Source organism: Venturia canescens, chromosome 8 (genome assembly GCF_019457755.1).
Source record: "Venturia canescens isolate UGA chromosome 8, ASM1945775v1, whole genome shotgun sequence".
NCBI lineage: Eukaryota > Metazoa > Arthropoda > Insecta > Hymenoptera > Ichneumonidae > Venturia > Venturia canescens.
The window spans coordinates 20007909-20031092 of NC_057428.1; the positions used below are offsets into that span (position 1 = coordinate 20007909).

General features: G+C 45.7%; 1 protein-coding gene and 1 long non-coding RNA gene across 13 annotated transcripts in view; one reads left to right on the plus strand and one right to left on the minus strand.

Moving 5' to 3' along the window:
• Nucleotides 1-7703, plus strand: part of LOC122415057 (uncharacterized) — a 30203-nt gene extending 22500 nt beyond the window's left edge. Inside the window, exons 2-3 of the long non-coding RNA XR_006261851.1 lie at nt 5773-6298; nt 6386-7703. This is a non-coding gene — a long non-coding RNA (uncharacterized lncRNA). The remainder of the gene's footprint in view (nt 1-5772; nt 6299-6385) is intronic.
• Nucleotides 1-22536, minus strand: part of Lar (tyrosine-protein phosphatase Lar) — a 181452-nt gene extending 158916 nt beyond the window's left edge. For 9 of the 12 annotated variants that reach the window (XM_043426852.1, XM_043426851.1, XM_043426856.1 and 6 more), the window contains exons 1-2: nt 9462-9697; nt 7726-7767 (exon numbers count right to left, since the gene is read on the minus strand). The gene's annotated coding sequence lies outside the window, so the exon portion shown is untranslated. Of the gene's footprint in view, nt 1-7725; nt 7768-9461; nt 9698-20575; nt 20655-22309; nt 22371-22428 lie in introns of those variants that run through there. The other 3 variants (XM_043426845.1, XM_043426846.1, XM_043426847.1) reach the window with 3 other exon arrangements.
• Nucleotides 22537-23184: the final 648 nt, after the last annotated feature.

Below are 23184 nucleotides of genomic sequence, written 5' to 3' on the forward strand. Positions count from 1 at the left end.
TAAAATCTGAGTTCGGTACGATATAATGGGCGTTTCACAAAGAATCGTTCGATCAGCATGGACTCAGGAATCGTGTATTGATAGGTACGCAGCGACTATAGGAGGGTGCGAATGTGGGTGCGAGTATACACGAGTAAAATATGTGTACGGGGAGGTTATACACAGGAAGCGAGAAATGAAAGAGCGGAATGGGAAAATAGCCGAGGAGGAGGATCCCAGGGATGGCGAAGCGTGGTTCGAAGCGAATGCCTCGTTTTTATCCGGTTGCTGAGCGAGCAAAGAAAGACCAGAGATCCTAGACGCATCTCACGTATTTCAGAGATGACGTCACGCCTCAAGAGGGCGCAAGAATATAAAGCCAACTCGGAGGGGTGCTCAGCGGTCGTGGCTATTTCGTAGCCACCCCATCCCCCGCCCGTTCACCGAACGCACACGAATATTTTCGCCTCTCGCTTTCTATCCATGTGTATTCACACGTACGCCGTAAAGGTAAAGCTTACACAGAGACCTGCGACGAAGAAGGCTAGAATTGCGTATGAAAAGAAGCCTCCCCCGGCTCGGACCATCGCGGATTACATCCCGTAGAGTTATTTACTCCGTCGGAGATGATGAAAGGCTTTTTCCGACGCGAGACGACTGTAATGGGCCGTCCAGGAACCCAACAAACGACTCGTGTCGTCAAAATTATGCGATTTCTTGCGATAAACTACACTGAAGAAAGAACGCTCGAATGAACGCTCGCCACGAAACATTTTGTTACCAACGGAGAGAGAGACCGAGGGACTCTGCGATTTTGTAGCCTTACGATCGCATTTGTTTCTTCCGTTTCGCGTGCACCGGCTTAAAGACTTTCATCTTCTCGTTGATAAAAATTCAACGAGATTTCTCCGATTTTGCATACCGCTCTCGTGTGAATTCCACCTGTCAGGCTTCTCTCAGACTTTTCGACGGCGAGTTTTCGCGGGATGGAATCAAGAATGCAAGGACTGAAGGAAAAATAGTTTGAAGAATATTCTCACCAAATTTCATAAAGAGCGTAACGTTAGATTCGTATCGAAAAATCACGATTACTGAAAAACTGTTAATCCGATCCATGTCAAATTTATACCACTTATTTATTGTAATTGTTGCTAAGGCCTGGACGAAGGATTTCGTATTTTGTTGGAGAAAAAAATTGTAACAAAAAAGAACGAAAATTTAGCACCTCGAAAAATGACTTTTGTCAAAACTGATTTTTTAAAATCAAAACTTTTACAAATCCTTCGTTCAGGCCCGAGCTATTATTGTAATAAAAAAGTGGTATAAATTTACACGAACACTAATGAAAAACGTTCATAGTTTATTCTCTTGTCGAAAAAAAATCAAGAAAAATCACGTTTTTTCCCCGCTGCAAATAGACACGAGGCCTTGAATCAAGTACTTTTGACGATCGACAGTTTGCTCATTTTTTCGTAATCGAAAACAGTGATGGACGAGTCACGAATTATCGAGTTTTCCGATTTTTATGGAGCCAAAAAATGGTAGACGGGCGTTAAATCCAAGAAATAGCGATTCCATCGGAACGTCGCGTTGCATTCAGATAATTGAGAAACGTCGTCGTCGAACGCAGTCGATGAGCTCCTCGTCGTACGATTACGAGGCAATTCGATGTCACAAATGAGGTTGAAAGGACGAAGAAAAAGTGTGGGTGGGCGAAGAGAGCGGGGCGAGGGGTAAGAAAAGCGTGGTCGAACGATGGTCAAGACACGAAGCGCAGCGACGATAACACGCAGCCGAATAATATGCACATGAAAATGGGCGGCGCGATGCTAGAGGGAAATCGCGTCACTTCCGAGAAATGTACACGAGCATTAGCAGCAGTAGCTGCGTGCACAGAGATACGCTCGTAATCGGAGAACTCCGAGGAAATAAAAGTAAACGCGTGACGCGCGAGGCTTGGCGACTCGTTTGAAAAAAAAACGAGTTTGCTGGCGTGGGGTCGGCGCTAGTGCAGCTTGAGAGTAATTTCGATCACGCCATTCTACGCCTCTCTCTCTCTCTCTCTCTCTCTCTCTGCCTCCCTCGCCTTTCATTCCCGCTCAATGGCTCCTCTCCCTCTTTCTGTACGTTGAACACACATTAAGCCCGAAAGGGCACTATCATCGCTCTTGTGACTTCCGGGAAAATCATTCGAGTGCAAACCGATAGTTTGACGATCGCACACGATTAGTGTTAAGCGCGTGTTTCAATCCGCCTCCCCCGCACTCTCTCCTCGTCGATACAAATGTCACCGTAAACTCGAGGAACGTCCATGATTCATTTGGCAATATGAAAAATGTATTTTGCGTCGTCGCCGAGCTCCACAGGATTCCCCTCAAAGGAGATTCCCTGCGCGAGCTCTCTCCCTTCGGAGAAACTTCTCAGAGAATTATGGATCTCGGATTAAATGATGTTCCGTCAGAAAGATGGGTCGTGTAACTCGAGAAAATCCCAGAGATTTACGGCCCGCGCTCCAACCTCTCAAAATACTATATTAAATCGTCACGCCGCTTATGTATGCTCGAAGCCCTATCTCCGTACGTAGAAACCCGGCATCGCTCATCTCTGCTCAACGGTTGCCTTACATTTGACGTATATCTGTACAAGGGAGATCGAACCACTGGATATTCCGCGCTTTGCACGGATCGCCGGCGATCTCGCAGTCTCCGTCAGCTCCTTCGGCGTCGAACGATCGTGTCGCTTGGACGCTCGCGGACTATCCCTTTGCCAGCACAGTTTACTTTTGCGCTTTTAAATTGATGGTTGGGTATAAATACGAAAATTTCGGTTCAACGCTGTGGGTCGAATGCGCAGTTTGGACGAAGGGGAATTCCGAAAGGGTGTTAAATTTCGAGTTCGATAACGAGGAATCGAGTTGACTGCGTGAATCACGATCAATTCCGAGGGTCGAACGAGAGTTCATTTGGTTGAAAACGCGAACAACGCAAAGTTGGAAAATCCCTAGAAAATTTCGCAGTATCGTTTCGTCCTGCAGTTCGATGTTTCACGCGTTGGAACAAAAAAGGTTCGAATGATAAACGTCATGCCCGATGTAAATCCGAACGGACGTTTAAGGTTTTTGCCAACAGGCGCCCACGCACGAAAATCACAATGAGCTTAACGACGTTAATTTCTCTCCAGTGGTTTCCTGTCGCGGGTAAAACAAAGCAAAACAAAAAAAAAGTAACGAATTGCGCGCACGGGAAATTTGAGACGAATGAGAAATGTTTATAACTCGTAATAGCTGCGCGGGCTATTACTCGCCCGTAAATCAATCGAGTCGCTATTTTTTTTCCGTGGTCGTTCGACAACTCGACAGCCGAACTTTCAGTCGATTGGAAATCCTCTTGGCGTCTAACTGGCATTGAAATACACGGGGATTGAATATCGAGGAAAACTCGAGTCTTTCATGAACGGAGCGAGGGCCATTAACGGATCAAAGAGTCAATAAAATGTGTATAGAAACGCGCGATTGAAAGTATGTGCCGTCGAGGCGTGTACGCGATAATGAATTCGTCGCGGGATATAACACGAACCGAGGAAGGAGGCTCCTCCAATTGACGAGAGTTGCCAGGATAAGATTACGCGACGTTAAGGGGGGGCGGGGGCGTAAGAGTTTGTATTTGTATCGCAATCGCGAGGCCTCGGGAACGAATAAATTTAATTAGTCGTTGAGTTAGACGGATATTAACTATGAGGATATGGAGCAGACTCGAGGAGGCGGCGCGATCAAGTGCGCGAAGGAGAAGAAGCGGGGGCAGGGCCGGGGGAGGAGCGCCCGTGCCGCCGACCTTTGCTATCTTAATTAGACGATTTCCTCAATTCGTGAAACTCTGGTAATTAGCGGTTGCACAGGTCGACTCGTTCACAGCTATATATCAAGGACAGCAGCCTCGGATGAGATTGCGGGCCGCTTGAAACTCGGCGGAGGGTTTCCGATCGTCAGGAAGCTCAGCCGCGGGCGGAGCGTGCTCTCAACTTCATCCGGCGCGCGCGAGCGCTCACAAAATTCCCGGAAAAACTAACAGACAAATATAACAAAGAGGTCTGACAGCAACGAAAATAAATTTGCCGACGAGAGCCACTTATCGGGAATAAGACACGCGCGACGTCTCGTCAGAAACGTGATCGCCGCATTATTTCTCCTTCACATTCGCTCGCGCACACTTTTTCCCATGTTTTCGCATGCACACTCTCCATACGCGAAATTCCCGATTTGTAACTCCGGCCCGCAGTCTCCCTCGAAGCGCCCACCCCGCCCTGCGCGACTCCGCGCACACGTTGATGCCGCACCGCATTAAACGGCCGCGTGTGCTTTATCCCGCACTACAAACTCGGCCCCCGACGTCCCGCACCTAATAATACAGACCGCGCGTATATTCGCGTTAAAAGCAAGCAATAAGGTGGCTCTCGTTACCGCGAGCACAACTCGAAGAAACGCCCGAGCAACCGCCACGTTACAGTCGATGTGCAATTATCGTTCTATCACCCCCTTCCCGGCATTTCTCTTGGCCGAGGACGTACGTATATTTGTGTATGTCCATATCCACGCCCCCGGACTTACGTACTCGGTGTGCCGTGCTCGAAGAAAATATACCGTTGCGTGTACATCACGCACACGCGACTCGAGCCTCATCCTCTCTGCTTTTTTGCTCTTTCTCTCTTCGTTGAGCACACTCGACTCCCTACTTACCAGAGCCTTGACAGTATTTATTCGCCGTCGAACAAATTCGTGAATGATTATCATTCGCGCGTAATCTCGGTGTTGCTTTGAAATTTATCGGCGGTTCAAATGACGTGCTAAAACCGGCTGATTAATGCTGCTCAAATGCTTTTTTTCATGGGCTCGACAAAGAATGAACGTTTTTTTTGTGGAGCTCCCCTGCCGTCGGGGCTCAAGATTCGTGATTGGGCGGCCTTTACTTTTGCAGTGCGCGCATGTTCGACGAACGACACTTTTTCGGTGTCCTCTCTCGACGTTTTGGCGTCGCACAAAACTTTTTTCCCTTTCTACATTTAAATTCTATCGTTTGTTTTTTCTCTCTCTTTAAATTCTCGATCGTTTACCTAAAAAGCGCTAAAGCGGGTGATTTCTATTTGCTCCCGTGAAACGAAATCGCGTCAACAGTTTTTTCAGCGAGACCAATCCACGCTCGGGATTCGGCGCAGGCATTTTGTTTCTCTTTTTTGCAAATATCGAGCTCTGAAACATCTTGAAAATCGAGTGATCGCGTCAAACGCACGACCCTCGTCTTTCCGGCGCGGTGCGCGCGGTCCGAAATGCAAGCTTCCGACGACTCGGTATGCGCGAAAAATACGCTTTTTTTGTAAATAAACCGTCGCGCCCCGCGCGTACGCGAATGCACGCTCGGGACAAACTAATCACTGGGAACCATGTCGAACAGAGCTCTGCTCGCGCTCTCGATGTGTATACAAATTTGATCATTCGCCCTCCGGGCGAACGCTCTCGGCGATGGAAACTCAAAACCACGTGTTCCCCCAATTTCCATACTTCCGTTAGCTTCTTCTCTCCGTTTCAACGTACCCTTTGTGCGATAAATAGTCACTCACTGTTTGATTGTAGCAGAAAAATCGTATTAATGAGCTCACGTTTCACCCAAGTCTTGCTGTCAAAAATACGACGAATTTCATCGCGATCGGTTTTGCTCTGTTTTCGACAAGAAAAACTAATTTCCATTTTTTGTCTGCATTTCCGGAGAAGAAAAATCACTTTTTCGTATTACTTTTTTGCAGGTGGCCAACCTCAGTCTCCGGACTAGAAAATGCCGGAGATTCGAACCGCGAGAGCCGCTTGTCGGTTTCGTCAATTGGGCAAACGGATGTACGAAAATGAGCTACCGAAATCTACTGCAAAGTGAGATTTCCTGGGATGCAAGATAAATAAAATTGGAGCGTTCAATTAACATCGATTTTCGATCGAATTCCTCGTGCAATTTCGCTTGGATTCGTAGCTATTGGAAATTTAATTTCTCCCCTGAAATTCAACGTTGTTTTGACCCATGATTCGCCGGATTTATTTATTTTTTCCATCTTCATCTGCTGGAACTAATTACTCGAAATAATAGTCGATCGATCGAGTCTTCGATTTCCTGGCGAACAAAAGTAAATGCACTCGAGCGAAATTGGAGTCGTCTCGATCGACTCGTTATCCCTTCCTCTACTGTTTTAGATTCGCGGAACGAGCAATGTACATCGAGGAGAGGAAAAATGGAGAGAAATCATAGAAATTAAAACGCGACCGACGAGGTCGTTGAACGCGGTGAGTTTTCAGATGCGTGTCATTCGAAGATTCATGGTTCACGCTCAACGTAAATGCGGACTAAAGCCAGGGCGATTTTGTCCACAGTTTCCGGGGACACGGAGCCGAGGATTCGAAGATCGAAGACGCAGCATATCGAAGTTTCGTTTAAATAATTGTAACGATAGAAAAATATTGAAAATTTCGCAATATTTTAACTCCCTTTTCCTGCATTTTCCGTCGTCGTTGAGGGCCGCCGAAATTTTTTCATATTTCACGAACTTCTCCGACTCGAACTCGAAATTCGCGAGTTTCGGTCGAAACTTTAAGAAAGTTGGGAAAATGAGCTCAAAAATATGGTTCTCGGTGCGTTTCGGGACTCGGAAACGAGACCGGGAGCTCCAGCTACCCGAATCTGAAGGCGGTAGAACGGGAGTTCAGCAATTTACCCTCGGCCGAACGGTCCTCGGCAGAGGGTAAAAAGCTCGAGGAGCGAAGCTCCACCCCCGATGGTAAGCGGTCGGTTACCATGTCGAGAGACGTACCGTGGACCGAGAAAGCTCCGAGTGGTTTCCGTCAGTCGGTGAAGTAGAGCGCGGAGCCTTCGCGGCAAGCTTTTGCTCGTGAGAGATTGCCGAGTTTGCAGCGGTAGAAAATGGACAGAAAATCCGCACTGTTTGCTCGCCTCCGTTCACTCGTTGAATTTTCAACGACATTTCTTTGCAACGCGTTCGCTAATTACGCACATTAATTCTGCGGCGGTGATGAATTATGGGAGCGACGATCGAACATTTCTACGGGCAACTTTCATTATTTTATTACATCCTGCGGAGTGAAACGGAATCTGAGATCGGAGTAAAAATTCATGTCACTTCAAACAATCATTTTTCTTGAACACTAACATTTGAAATCAAGTTCGAAACGTTTTGAAGAAATTCTATGAGAATCGGTGGGCATGTCCACCGGTTTTAGAGGAAAAAACCTTTTTCCAAAGTGTGCGTGACGAAGAAACGTTGAATAGAATATTTTATTTGAAAAAATGGTATTTTTAGTGCTCCGTGTTGTCGAGGGATTATTTGTATACTTGATGAAACGAAAATTTAACGTTGGATTCTTGACATTCGTTCGTTGAATGAAAAAAATTAGATGGACGTTGAATATTTTACGTTATTCGAATGCAAAATCCAACGCAGATGAACGATTTGTCGATAAATTGAAACCAATAGATAAGAATAAAATTATTCATGGATTGTGCCTCCAGTGACATTCAGTTTCACGGTTTTTCCAGTAAGCCAAAAATATCGCACGAATTTATGACGAGATATCTAGCGGCTTGAGGCACAAGAGCAGAATAATCAATTAATTCGTGAATGTTGTTAGCAGAATGAAAATAACAGGAAATTGCAATAAATTAAGTGAATAATAATTGAATACTCGATCGTACATACCTGAAAATATTCTCAAGAATAGCGCCTCGTCCGAGTGTCCCTCTGTAACAAAAAACGAAAAAAATAAAACGGTTACTTCGTTTCAACCAGAAAAAGCATTGTCATATTGACCGGAAGCTGAGAATGTCAAAAAATGTGAATAAATTTGAATATTTTTGAGAAAAATGTAAAAATTTCGCGCGTCTTATTCCACGGGCCCAGAATCGTCCGCAGAGTCCAGCGGAGTGAGGAGGAGAGCGACAATGATCGAGATAGGAAAAAAATGGATTTCGTCGGAAATATTCAAAGCGTATATAAATAGGTGAAAAAGAAAAGAAAAAAATCTGTTGAGCTCGCAGATAATCCAAAGATGAAAAGAGCGTTCGAGTCGATTGGGAGGGAGAAAATATTGGCGGTTGGTGATGCACGGAAAAGCTGTGTTCGTTGGCCTCTCTAATGAATCGTTAGCACCGCCGATCTCTTTTGCTCTCTCTCTCTCTCGCTCTCGTTTACAGTGCGATAAGTCGGCTCTGGTTTGCATACGAAACGCACACGCCGAGGAGAGACGCCCACACATGGGCACGGCAGTAGGTCCGTGCATGCGTTTATATCCATGCATAATCATAAACAGAGGCCCAGACACACGGAGACTCGCGGAGGTATATAAACATAGGAGTCCACGAGGTAGGAAGGGTGCAGCAGCAGCAGCAGCAGCAGCAACTTGTCTTGTTAACGTATACAGATATAGAGGGAAGGAGACGATGCGCCAACATCTCTTTCCCGCGTATGATGAATCCCTCACAGCGACAAACACTCGCGAGCGAGGAGGTCACGTCCGTGTGTGGATTTAACAGCGCCGAGAGAAGAAAATAGCGTATAGATTTGCCGGCAAAATTGCGGCTCGATGCGTTACGTCAGGGCTTCGGGAGTTATGGCTGCGAGGAAAAAGAATAAAAAGAGAGAGAGAGAAAAAAGGGAGCGTAGATTCGCTTTTGGATATAAGGGTCACTCGGCCTGCTTCTTTCGCGGATAAATTTCACTGTGAGACTCGACTGAGAACTTGTACAGAGAGCCACGCACACGTAGCCCTGGGTCGAGTATGTACGTATACAAAACTTCATTGAAAGATGTGTGTGTGTGTGTGCGACGGTGAGCGGCGGCGAGATGCCGGAGAAAATGTGGGAGTTATCGAGAAACGTGAAGAGAGGGAGGACAGTACGGGAATAACCAATAACGTTGGAGAGAAAGCAAAAACATTGATGCTGCTGCAAGCCATCCACGTTCGATATGTCAAAACACACAATCGCCAAATAAGAATCGAAGACTTGTGTATATGCACGAGACACGAAACTGTTGATTATTCGACGGGCGATCGAAAGATCGTTGATGCGAGGAGCCACGATATATTTTGTGCGAGAGAAAAAATGTAGGCGCGTGTGTCTCTGTGACACAACTCTCGCGGTGGGTCGTGTTAGCATGGGATTCGATCGGGAGACAACCCTGTCGCGAAACGTTTAATTCACAAAAGATGAAAAAGAAACCGACGAAAACGAAGGAAAAAGTGCTTTCGGGAAGCGCTGCGTGGGGAATAAATCGTCCGCCGAATCAACGGGAAATACGCGGCTTCCTCGGAACACAATCTGTCAAATCCTCGAAGGATTATTCCCCAGGACACACACGAGGCAGAAAAAAAACACTCACGCACACTGGTGAAGGAAGGCAGAATCGGACAACGCCAAATGACACTCGGTACTCACCCCTCGTTCTGCCGAAGCTTTTATTGGCCGCAAAACGTACGCGTTAAACGGTTATTCTCGAGTTTCCTCTCATCTCGTTTGCCAATTTACAACACTCAACAGCCCTCGATTCACGAGCTAACTAACTCACGCGGCTTATCAAACTCCTTTTTATTAGCTCCAACTTTATTTTATAAATATTTCAATCTTTCGGAAAGTCAGAGGAAAATATCCATGACAGGAGGAGCCACTGGGCGGCCATGTTGTAACGAAGACGGAGCGATCCCAGCGGCATCTGCGACACACTCTTCGCCAACTACACGCTCTCACCCCCCTTCGACGCAACCGCTATCCAGTCGATATGCAAGAAATCTTTCTCTCGTTTTACCATAAGAATCAAATCGACTTATCATCATCGAATTCATTAGCCCACCTCGCATTAATCCGACACCAATAAAATTATAAGTTTTTATAATAAAACTGCGCTTACTATATTCTTTAATTTTTCGATAATCAAATATAATGAGAGTTCCTCGCCATCATAATAATTTTATTAACTCCAATATATATCTGGGAAATTGATTCAGCCGGGAATCGTAACCGCGCGAACACAATCGGAAATCCTATTAACTGAGGTTTCCCTGCCTTCATCTTAATCAATATTATCGATCTGGGCATTCCTTTTGCTTTCTCATTTCACTTTACATAACTCTGCGAAGCCACTGGGGTAACAGATGACATTAGCATATAAGATTTCAATCAAATATAAGTGGTAATTCGATTCTTCGTTCAAATATATCGTTAGAAAATAACAAAAATATTATTCTCATTTTTTTCATATTTCTTTTTTTAAGGAAGTTCACGCGAATTTAATGGGAATCGAAAATTCCAACTTTTCACGAAAATTACATTTTTTTAAGGGTTGTACATTGGCCCTATGGCGTTTTTTTTTCATTTTTCCGTAATTTTTCGTAGAAAAAAAATATCAAATTGTTGAAAAAAATGTTATTTTTTGTTTCTCAGTGCGTTTTTCAGGTAACGAAGCAAATTGTCCAATGAAAAATAGCTATTTTAGTCAGTTTAAGTTTATCGAGTTAGAGAGACTGCTTTTTATCGTTCATATTGGAATGAATGATTCGAAAATTGAGAAAATTCGTAGCCACAGTTAAAATACCTCAAGATCTTCGAGTCGCGTATGTAATGTATGTAAATTAATGTCGTAAGCGAGTTTTGGTTCGCCGAAAATGGCAGTTGTCGTGAATAATAGAGCGATAATTGTCGGCTCGATCAGAGCTTGAAATAAATACATTATTATTGAGTAATTCATGAAATTCATGCGTGTTCGACGGGGTGAAAACTATTTGGAATATATTTGAGTCGAAGAAAAAGATTTTTTCATGAATTATACAACGAAAGTAGAAAGTTTCGAGACGTTTAAGCAGCGAAGTGTTGAAGAACGTCGAGAGCCGGATTAGGAACGTAATGAAAGTGGAGAACAACTTTTTTTATGGCTGCGCGGAGAATTTACCGACTGAGGAATTAGCGCAACGAAACGTGCGTGCTCGCGGGGCCTCCGCTACGGGACGGCATAGATACCTGCAATCGATTTAGAGGAAATTCGATTCAGCTGGCATCCCATATTATCGAGGATACACGCGCCAGTCGGAATATCAAAAATGCAGCAGTGCTGGTCTAAGATGAAAAGGGAGTTAACAATTGCGAGGTTTGGTCGGACGAGGCTGGAGAAGTTTTGATTTTATTCACTTACGTGACGTCCTCGTACCGGGCGACTGAAAGTCCGCATGTTTTCTCATACTCTGGGGGAGGAGGTGTTCGACAGAAAGAGATCCGACGAGGAGGCGAGCGCGAGCTTTTCGTATAACTCAGAGAAAATCGATTGGGGGAGACGCCGTATCGGAAGAGAAGCTCGTCTTAGTCGCAGCTTTGAAAATAAAGATAAAAATCGTGGGATATTCCGTAAGAAAAGTCTCGTTTCGATTGGCTCGGAAAGCACACAGCGAGGCCGAGCGTTATTTTCCCCGGGATAAATGGAGCTCGGACCTGCGAAGCTTATGCAAAGGGACGAGCCGAAGCATCCTTTTGGCTTGCTCATTCGAGAATAGAAGATAACGCTCCATAACGACGTTTCGCAGAGTCGATAGGCGACTGCTGCACTCCCCGATACTCGGGGAGGGTCGAATAATTCAATGAATCGATAAATTATCAACGGCGAAAGCCTCCGCTCGCGAGGTCTTTGGGCTCATTGCGCGCGGGCTCTTTGATAAAACGGAATTCGAGCGAGCGAGCCCCGCCGCCGACATATCTCGGCTCGTTTTATTATGTTGAATACGTTCGTGTTTAAACTGCATAGAAGATACTCGAATCGCACGAATTTGTGAAACACAATATCCATCCGCGATCCCCATGCCTGCATTTAGGCCGATGGGCTTTATCTGTTGGTAAACTACGACAATTGTACGTGTGGATAACGAGGGATATAAGCGTGTACCGAGCTCCCTGCGTGTGTGCGCCAAACACGCTGACAAAAGCTTGCCAAAGCTTGTGCCGGTGCACGTATCGATTTCAGGGACACCCCTGCTCGCGCGACGTTTATTCATCGCTTCTCGTCGTACACGCCGGTTAAATACGTAACCGACCTCGCTAAATCTAATTTCCTTATAATACAATAACATGTCGCTCTATTAATGGGCCGCACGCGTGTGCAGCGCGGGTATTATCATTGGCAAAAAATAGTTGTGCGATTAATTTTCGGGGGGGGGGGGCGGATCGATGTGAACGGAAATTTGGAGGGTTCGCGTGGTCGAGGCGAGTTTGTCGATCGACGGGGCGAGCAGATTCGTGGACAATCGTTTGTATTCGATCGCGGAATTTCTTCGTTTTAGTCCGGAAACCGACGAATTTTTATCGTAGGCGAACTGCGACGAGGCTTGATTGAAATTCGACGGGGCGCGCGTGTGACTCAAATTTTCATCGGGATCGAGAGACTGCTCGGGAAAAAGCTGCCCGGGGAGGGCGGAGGAACGGTCAAGTTCAACGTCAACTTCGCTCTTCGCATCTCCCGAATGTTTTATTAGTTTTCGAAACAGTTTACCTGGTGGGCGCGACGTCAATAATCATTACGATCGAGCTCGGGGAAAAGTTGAGAAACAAACAAAAGCTGAAGGAAAATTTGTAATGCAGACTTTTGTCTCGTTCTTTATGCTTCGGGTACTCGCGACATGATCCCGCCGGCAGAGTCGTTGCTGTCCATCGTTATAAAATCCTCGTTAAAGTTCGAGTCATTGAAAGTTAAATGGATTCACTGAAAGACTCGTGGCTGATTGTTTTGGCCAATGATCAAAGGACTTTGTCGAGCAGAAGGGCGCCTCGAGACGGTGAACTTTCCAACAACATTACTGCAGTAATGATGAGCCCTTAAAAGCACTCAAAGATAAGCAGCGAGGAAGAGGAAAAGCTGCAATATTTTCCAGGCTGACTTACGAGGGATTTTTTCATCAAGCAACAAAGTGAATTCGACATCGCGCGATAACAGAAGAGGAGAGAACAGTTACAGTTTGAATCCGCGGGGTCGAGGTTGCGAGCCACGATCCTTGAGCAATGTCTTCGGAGGGATGAGGGGCGAATCGAAATTGCTGGTAACCATGGAAACTGCTGGGCTGTCGCACAAGCCGCGCGCTTACCACGAGAAACTTGATAAATCGTATGATCGAATTTCCCACCGTTTCATCAATAGTTAACCGGCGGCCACTTCTATCACTTTTATAGCCTCGTCAGAGAGCGAATATTTATTCTGGAACTTTTTCTCCCATTTCTCGTCCCCGTTCACGTCTCTCCGCGACCTCGGCGTTCCATGACTTCTCGAGATTCATGACATTCGATTCGAATGATTCGACTTCTATTGGAACGCTTTGCGCTTGGGATTCGCTTACCGGAGCGATGAAAAACTTCCGAAAGGTCTGTGCATGCTTCTAGGTTACGGAAACTCGAATTGCTCTGATCCGATCAGCTTCCGAATATTCGACGACGCTTCCCAACCGATAAATCAGGATTGTTTATAAGAAATTACAAAATACTAAGGGAAAAAACCTCGTTAAGGGGAAATATCAGTGTGACGGGCTGAAAAATGAGGTATTTTTTGGGATTTTTTTTTTAAATGGCTTGATCAAAATTATTTAAAATGTTGTGTATCAATTATTCAAGTAATGATGTATACGAGGATTTTTTTTTTTATTAATTTTAGTATCTACATTTTATTAAGCAGAGGAGCGCTCGCAAAACGGCGTCTCAAAAAAGACTCCCCGACGATTGACGGCATTATTAAATTGTAAATTTGAAAATTTTGATTAAAAGAAATGGCGGCGATTTTAAAAAAATCGAATTTCACATACAAAAATTTTGCAGTAAATTGTTGATAAATAAGAGAGTAAAGAATTTTAAAAAAACTCTACGACGCGACGATATCGATAATTTTTCCAAAGAGAATGCTTTTCAAATGAAGTCGATTGGACAAAATTTGACCGATTCATGCTGTCAACCAGGTCGAAGAACACGTTTAAGCAAAAAAAAGTCGATTTTATCTTTTTTTCACACCGATATTTCCCCCTAAAAAATGGTGACGAGCGTCGAGTCGCAATCGGATAAATCAGCGAAAGAAAACGGTTGGGTGGCGGACAGAGAGTCGCGCAGTACCGGAGCACTGGAAAAAGCGGGTTGGGGTATTGAAAGGTTGAGGAGCAATTATGTTTTGAAGAGCGACACGATTTCTATGAGCTATTTTTCTTTTGGAGCATTGCAACGTAAAAGTATCTTAATGGGTTGTGCGGCGGGCGCGATGTAAAGGGCGAAATAAAGGGAGAGGCATTCATCAGCATAGTTTGAAGCCGGCTGGTATTTCACCCGTTGAAATAGCGTGGGGAATATTTAGTGGGGAAAAAGGAAGGAGCAGGAAAAAAGCGTTCGAATAGTACGCACGAATGAATATTGCAGCGATTGCTCATTGTATCGCGATTGATACGAGAGCGGCGAAGCGGAGATCGACGCAGTTTTTTTAAAATCATCCTGCTTTCATTCAGCCCTGAGCGATTGAGCGCATATAAAAATCTTTTCGTTTGGAACAAAGAGGATCCCACTAAAATTCCGTTATGCTAAACTCTTCGGTCACACACAAAGCGAGCTTCTAACATACGCGCATCCCCGCAAGTGCCCCCCCCCCCCCTCCCCCGCCCCCCGCCCCCCGACGAATCCTTCAATTATTCATTTTCCGGTAACGCACTAACCCACGAGAAAAGCTCGAGCGTTTGATACACACAGTCAAATTTCACGAACACAAACCGAGCCTCTCCATAGACGTTTGTACTTGTTTGCGGAATACCGGTAACGCCGCCGCGCCGAGGCAAAGTCGAGCTATGAATATATATATGCGCCCTCGTGTATTCCTCTGAATATATGGAGTTGCCTGCGCTCGCGTTTTCGTCGGCCACCACCTTCACCGCCCGCGTACTGTTTTAAATATGCCTCGGGAAATTGGATTTGAAATTCTTATTTTTCATCACAGATCCAGCCCTCCCCCCGGCCTCCTCCAACCCACTCATCTCCTCCGGTAGAAAAATAAATAATAAAACAGCGACGAAAGACTGGGGAACGAAACTTTTCCACCTTCGTTTTTGCACGTTTCCATTTCTTTCCGTCTCAGCATTCGCCGCATCTCGATTACCGGACACATTTACCGATGCAGTTTCGAACTTCATTACTTATTCCAAACTTTTAATCCGAGATAAGAATTCATCCGTGAGATACAATTATCGCGGACACCGGTTCTTCCCGAAATCTTGTGAAGCAGCTTCCCCAAGTTATTCTATACGTTTTCCAGCCTCCCCATTCGGATCGCTTCTTGCTCACGATTTTCGCAGTTATTTCTTGAGGCGTGAGCTTCGTCGAATGACAAACGTCGAGTTTGGACCTCGGAATAGACACCGAGCAGTTTGCTGCGTTTCAATTAAAACGGAACTTTGAATTTTTTAGGGGTTTTAACGGAAATAGCGCGTGGAATTTTCATTGGAAATGACTCGCGCGAGGGTACCACGACCCCAAAAGTGCGCTGCGTCGAAAGAGAGTTCGGGCGAAAGCTCTGCGAGTTGAAACGTGATTTTTCGACTCGGAAAAGTCCACCGCGAAACTTGGAATTTTCGATCTTTCCTCGCGGAAAAATGGCTAAAAGTCAAAGTTTTCTGGTCTCTCGGGCTGCGGTTGTTTAGGCTTAGGAATAGCGGCGCGCGAGGGCTCTCATCCATATAGAAACGTATGCAGATAAATTTGGGGAGAAAGCCCGCGAGACAGAGATAGACTGGTTGCATGGACTCGTTTCGCGGTGATGGCTCTTGGGATGAACTAGCCTCGCGGCGGTGGAGCGGCTATCCAACCAAGACAAGATAAGACTTTTCTAGCTGGCTGGTGTGCTTCGCTGCTATCTCCGGCTCCTCGGCACGCTCGACATTTATCAACCGACACTCGCGGTCCGTCAAGTTATCCGGTCTCTCTCTCACTCGCTCTCGCTCCACCGCGGCGCGCTGCACGGACGCGGAGCACACAGCCACGACCTCGTGAATATAAACATCATCTTTCCTCCTTTTTCCCTCCGTTTTCGTGGCTATCCGAGCCGTTCGAACACGTCACATATCTCCATCGCGATACCGAGAGCTATGACGTTACTTCTCACTTAATTATCTTGAATAATAGCCAGTGGCATAGGACAAATTGATATCTTAGGATACTTGCAGATGCGGAAAGTATTGAAACGGAGGAATTTCCGGAACGCTTCTCGCGCGCGTTCCTTCATCGCTGTCTCATCGCATGCGAATTGCGAGAGAATTTAAATTAATGCTCAGAACATTTTCGACTTTTTTTTTTTTGGAAGCGTGAGAAAGAACGGGGACGTTTTTGTCTGGAACTGTGAAGAGCGCCGTGTTTTATTGTGTCATCGGAAAAGAAAAAACGGCCCGAAGCTCGCCGGCATTTAAGGTAGATCATGCTCGTAGCTCGATTTTTAATTTCTTATTAAAGCTGATATTATATCATTCTAAATTAACGTTCGAGTTATAAATTCAAAATTGTAAATACATTTTTTCAACTTATCTCTTGGCGAATGGAATTACAGGCCATTGATTAAGGAGGTTTGGCACAAAAGTCTAAATAATTAGAAATTTATCAAATTTCGTGATAATGTTCTTCAACATCAAGTGCGGAAACACAATTTTTTTCAAAATTTTCTTCTTAGTTATCGAGTAATTACGCATTAAATAATTACTCGATAACTGTACAGAAGAAAAATCTTCAAAAATTTGTATTGTCAAATTTGACACTAAAGAATATGTTCACCAAATTTTATAAAATTTTGATCATTTTGAAATTTTTTGTGGTTTTATCATGGTCTAGCATGGCAACATTGTACTAAATATCCTTAAACGGGGATCCAATCACTGCATGACTGAACCCCAAATTTTATTCGTCCCTGGCTGCTGAAATACTATAGTTTTTATGTTAAAAATCGCATTAGAGAGCGCAAAGGGAAAACACAAGGGGAAATGGATCAAGAAAAAAAGTGTTAAGGAAGTTGAGGCTGTACAGTCATTTTTTTACCCAAAAGTGATGACCTGTACCTTTCAAAAGTTAGGCCAGTTTACAATTTGGCAATGTTGCATACACTTTAAAGAAAAGTTGGGGGAAAAAAGACGAAAAACTGGTGAAAGCTCAGTCGAAAACACGAACGGTGACGATCCTAGCCTCAAAAAACTGCACGGAAAACAGATTATTATTAATATAATCTCAGCAAATCTCTTAATAAATCTGAAAAAAATTGACATTATTCGGCAAGCCTTGCTCATGTTGCCCAAAAAATTTCATATTTTTAGCATCATTTTTAACGGAGATATCACTGAATGTGTCTTGACTTCCATAAGATTACATGTTATTTGGCCCAAATTGTTATTGATTTTTCTCAGCAACGACGCTCCTAAACTGTCTGAAAATTTAACTGATTTTTTTTTTACACTTCACTTTATAAGATGCATTAATAAAAAGACAGAAGGCTACGACAGGAATGGGCTCCAAGAAGAAACAAAATGCTGAAGTATAAGCAAATGTGAGGTCGCGCGAGTTTTCATTTTATCAATTTCGTTAAATCTTTAACGTAATATTTATTACTAAATTTTGTTCCAACTTCATTTTTATTGTGTACTTTAACTCTGTGTAAATTTCAAGAGTTTTTCAAGAAAATCGTTTCGTGCATGAGCTACCTTAATTAGGGAATGAGATTTTCTGTCCGCCATCGAGGTACGCGTATCGACGCTATATAACATTGCGACGAGGAAGCCAGGATTGGGGCTTTTGATCTGGAAAAAATGCCTTACTTCATCGCTAGCAGTAGCATCGGTATACGAAAAAGATTCGTATCGATTATCCGAAATATCGAGAAGCCAGTCGATACGTTCACATACGTTTCTATGGAATTCTCGAAGACGAATGAAAAAACGACGACATGTTCTGATAAAAGCCTTCGATACCGGGGCATCAATTTCAATTATAATTGTCGACTGATAATAAAACATTTACTTTTTGACGTGCGCGATACGGGGAGCCCCTGCTCTCGTGTGTTCTACGCGTTTGTTTTCACTGTGTGAATTCACACGCGGAATTCCACGCCGAATGCACGATATTTTTCATCCTCGACTCGGCCCTTTCCTCGCGATTTCTCAATGCTTTTTCTTTGCAATTTATAACTCAAACGCGAACGCGAGGGGATAAAATATCGAAAAATTACACAAGTTTTTTCTATCATGCGGGCCGAGGGACAAAACACAGCGGTAAATTCCACAATCGCGGGGACAAAAAAAGCCTGATTCTACTCGGATTGCAGCGTGCGCGTATCTCACACATTCCACCAATATCGTACATTACGCTCATGCAGCTTTTCGCTTTGTACGTTTTTTCTCGGGCAACTCTCGTCGACATCCCGCTTTCACACGCGATTTTATTGCGCATTAAGCGCGGGGGGAGGGGCTCTGTTCTAGCTCGCTAAAGCGTGTAAGCAGATGTGGCTTTTTTCTCTTCTATTATCACGCAAATATGACTAATAGGATAATCCCATAGGTCCGGTGCTGGGATCGGAAGCTTTTATTATTCCCGGGGATCTTCGTTTTGAGGCGCTCGTCCGAATTGATCGAATCAATTAAACGGCGGCGGGGCTTGGGGGCGAAAAATCGAGTTTTTTTAGTCACACGCTCCACTGATTTTTGAGCACGTTTCCGGGGTCATTTGATTTACTCTATTTTTATATTCCCCTTCGGATTCTATTCCGAGATCGAACGCGCGCGGCGTTATTTCAAAAAAAAAAGGCGTCGCGGGGGTGAAACCGCCGTTTGGAAGAGACGCCGAAAAAGTTCGATGCTCCCGCGCGGCGCCCGAGATTGATTTTCCCGGAAAAAATTGGCTGTCCGACTCCGCGGAGCTACAATTTCCACTGCCTTCGGGGCGTATGTAATCTTGAAAATTTGTGAGCAACATTTCTTTTCCCGCACGACTTCATATTTTGAGGCTGCGGCCGCTCCATAAATTAAAAGTACCGGACGGACGAAATGTACGCGCGGGGATCGCGCGAGCGAGAGATGGAAACGGCGGCGGTAATGTCTCAAGACAAATGTCGGTATACGTTTCGAACGAATCTGTGCTGCTCCGGAAATTACATGTCCGGGACTTTAAGCGAGAATGATCGATGCGTTCGATAAAGCGGCGGGAGAGGATGCTGGCTGCGGGAAACTTGGAAATTTCATTGGAATTGCCCCTTCGCCCGACGATCCTTTGCGACGTAATTATAGAAGAATTGTCAAAAGTAATAATTGCCGAGAGCAGTGAAAAAAGGAGCATTCGCGCTGAGCGTACCCACGTGAACAATTAAATGCGCAAGTGTTGCGCGCATGCCTCGCTGCACTTGTGGTCTTGGCTCTCGCTCGTGCATGCCTCACAGCACGAGCATGGATTTCTTCTTCGTTCCTGCTTCCCGCACCCTCGTCCCCGCCTTGCCCCCCTTTATATGTATATACTCTTTGTCTACTTCGCCACAAAGTGTATAGCACGATACAAAACATTGCCGGCTCATGCATACTTTAGTTGCACGCACAGCTGTTGCCTGAGCTCCGATTCCCAAGCATGTTTATAGAGTCGGGAGTTTCGCCCTCGCAGCGATCCCGCGCGCAGACAAACGCCGATGCAACTTCACCCGCAGGCACCACCGCCACCGTCGCGGCGCGCTTTCCCAGCAGCATTTCCGAAAAAGACAAAAGCATTTTACCCCAAATCCGAATCTCCAAGAAATACACGCCCGACGACTCGCGCGATTCCACATTACCGAGGCATCAATTCAAAACAGAATTCACCCGATTTCAGCTTCATGAATAACGAAGGGCCACCCCGACGGGAAGCAAGTATACGCGCGCGGATCTTTATTCGTTCGAGCTCAACATGATTTTTCCAAGCTGCGCGCGCGTATACAAGATCGAAAAATAAATATTTCATTAACCGCGTTATTCGATTAATAACTTCTGTTGGCTGCAAGCAATAAAACGCGAGTTCATGCTCTTCCTACGAAATTCTCTGTGAGGCTTCGGGCACGTTTACCGTTGACGAGGCTTCCTGTTCGAGATCTGCTCTCGGAAGACGCAACACGCAATTTTAATGAGTAAACAAAAATTGCGCACCAATTTATGCTGCTTCTTGCTTCTCGGTCCCACCCCGTCGTTTTTCCAATTCGCTCTCAAGCGTCATATCGCGACGTTCGAGAGGACTTTGGAGTCGTCGTCCGACGACTCGGACTCCGCGTACACGAGACGCGACCCGCGAGCTTCGCGGGACGTCACAGCAAATCAATCAGAACGCTGGTAAGGCGAGGACCGAGCGGGGGCGGTCGATTCAGTCGTCAAAATTCTATTTGATCGAGGAAAATACTCGAGTTGAGAAGTCCCTTGAGAAAAATAACGACTCCGATCGACGCGAGATATTTCGTTAGTTCGAAAACTCGATGGCTCGGTTAAATCTTCAATGGGGGCGAGGAGGGGCAAACTTACTTGTAAATTCGATCGATTAGTCGATGAGGAATTCCGGCAGGCCGATTATCGGGTACTCCGTTGAGGGAATCGAGTTGAACGGCGCAGAGAAACGCGCTCGTCTTTATTCCACGATGGAATTAGACTGCTTCGAAGCTTTTGAAGCTTCGACTCCGTGAGAAGTTGGTAGCTGTGAGTAAATAGAAAATAGATTTCGTTTGGCTTTTCCGCAGCGACGAGTCGTTCACGGTTCGAGCCAGAGGGCGGGCCGAGGGCGGGAAAAAAGTAGAGAAAAACGGATTTGCACGCGAAAGAGCGAGAGCAGTGGGTCACTGTGCTTTTATACAGGAGCGTCGACGCGGCGTCATAGCTTGTTCGAGAGGTATAGTCGATGCTGCAGGGGAAATCGAAAGGTTATAGTGCTGGTGTAGGTGCGAGTGCTCGGCGACGCAGCGGGTGTTCGGATCGAGCAATCATAATCACCGCGCATACGTCCAACCGTGTCGATGAGATTAATGTCCCTGCTGTCGCCTCGCGGCCCTCGTCGCCGCGTTCCGACCCTCCGCGCCCCCATCCTGTCGAATCCTGTCCATTGATTTACGAAATCTCTGTACGAGTCCCTCTACAAACTTCCGTATTAATCGGAATTATTTATTACCCTCGTGCCGTCCTGCTCGCGGAGGCCTCTCGAATAGACGAAATTCGTCATAAGCCCGATCCTCCCCGGTGCGCTCTCGCGCTCTTTTGTTCTATTTTTCGTGAAAATCATTGTTTCCCGTGATATGAAAAGTGGGCCGATTCGTGGCACACGCGGAGCGGGCCCGTGCGTTCGGAGGATTAATCATCGATTAGAAAAATTTCGTGATCGAGGGCCCTCCGATTGCTGGCATCAATCTCCCTTTTTAATCAAACGAAAACCTCGTTTGGTGCCAAATCCCTGCGATAATAAACGCGACAGTTCCGCTTCTGCGAACGAATACGCGAATGGAAGACAGCCAAAAATTCAATGTTCGACGAAAATTTGATGGAATAAGAAGATCCAGGAAGCAACTCACTGCGGATGATCTTTCCACGAAATCATGCAAGGGATGCTCTAGAGCCCGAGCGAATAAATAAGACGCATTCGAGGACTTGGTAAGCTCCCATAATGCCAGCAAGTAGCGGGGAATCTCATTAAGATTAGATTTACGAGTGAGAGTTAATTAGCCGGATTTAGAAGGAAAAATTAAGTTGGAGGCGTAAATGCAGAGTTAATGAAAACGTAGCAATTGAAATGCGAGAGACGAATCAACATGAAATGGAGAACATTGAGGAGGCTTTGGAGATAAAAATAAATAGAAAAACACGTGGGTGAGGATTACGACATGACTCACCGGTGTTGGCCGAAGCCGTTGGTGTGTGTGTATGTGTGTGTGTGCGGGTGCCGACTAAGCTGTTGAGAATCCGTGAGAGGATATATCGAGAGAGAGAGAGAGCGAGAGTCAGAGAGCGAGCGGATACTGTATCACATGGTGTTTCCTCGTTGGGAGCACGTGACGAACGAGATGCTTTTCACGAATCTCCCTTGTGACGGGTTATTCGCACGCGAAATGTTCGCTGAGCGAAGCAGCGGCAGCAGCAGCAGCCATGAAACATTGCAGAATGTTACGAGCGAGTTCCTCAAACTTCATTTTTTTCTTTCTCTCTCTCTCTTTCTCGCTCTCTCGTGTATACGTTTTTATTCGGAGCTATAAATTTAGTAAGAACTGTCCTCACGGTCTCTGGGCACGGTGCAAGAGGATAAAATACGAGTTTACAGGAGCGAGAGCGAAAGATGCGCGCGGGAAGCGGCTCAGCGAGCTCGCTCCGATGTAAAATACTCCAATTAGCCGCACCACGTGTCTCTCCTCGTTATCCAGTCAGCCTCATCCCTCTCCCGATCGAGCTTCTCGACTTTTTCCGCACCCGGAACTCTCCTCAAGCCCGAAAACATCGGTTCGTCAACACTTCCATGCGGTACTTTGATGCGGTATGCGTCCTGGACTCCGAGAGCAAGGCAAAGAAACGTTTCGATAGAGGCCGCGAACTTGATCGAATTATTTGGCTTTTGACGCTCTTATGCTCATCCCTCCGAATCCCGAGATTCTTCCTCCATCGTCCTCTCTCACTTACGAGCCTCCTCGCACGCTTTTTTCTTGTCCTCGATTCCTCCCTCGCCACCCTCTCTTTCTCTGGCCACGAACACTCTCGTACTTTCTACATAACCACGTCGAACGAGGTGAAGAAGCACGCTGTCACCAACTAACATAAAAACCCGACTAACTCCTTGTGAGGCCGGGGCTTAACTGAGACTCGAGCAACGTCCAATAACCCGGTGCGCATGCTCTCCTCTTTTCTCTATGCGTTCGCCTCTCGTTTCCGTCACTCGCACCACCCTTTATCATCCCCCAGCACACCTTCGTGCCCCCCCAGCTTCGATGAATCTCGCACCCTCTTTGTTCGTATTTTTTACACATCCCTCATTTTTGGACTTCTTACGCTGATCTACCCATCATCCTATAATCTCATCCCCTCCCTTGGGTCCGTTTACACGTGCTTTTTTCTCTGAGCGTTTCTCTCGTTGCGTGTTTGCTGCATCGAAAGTACGATTG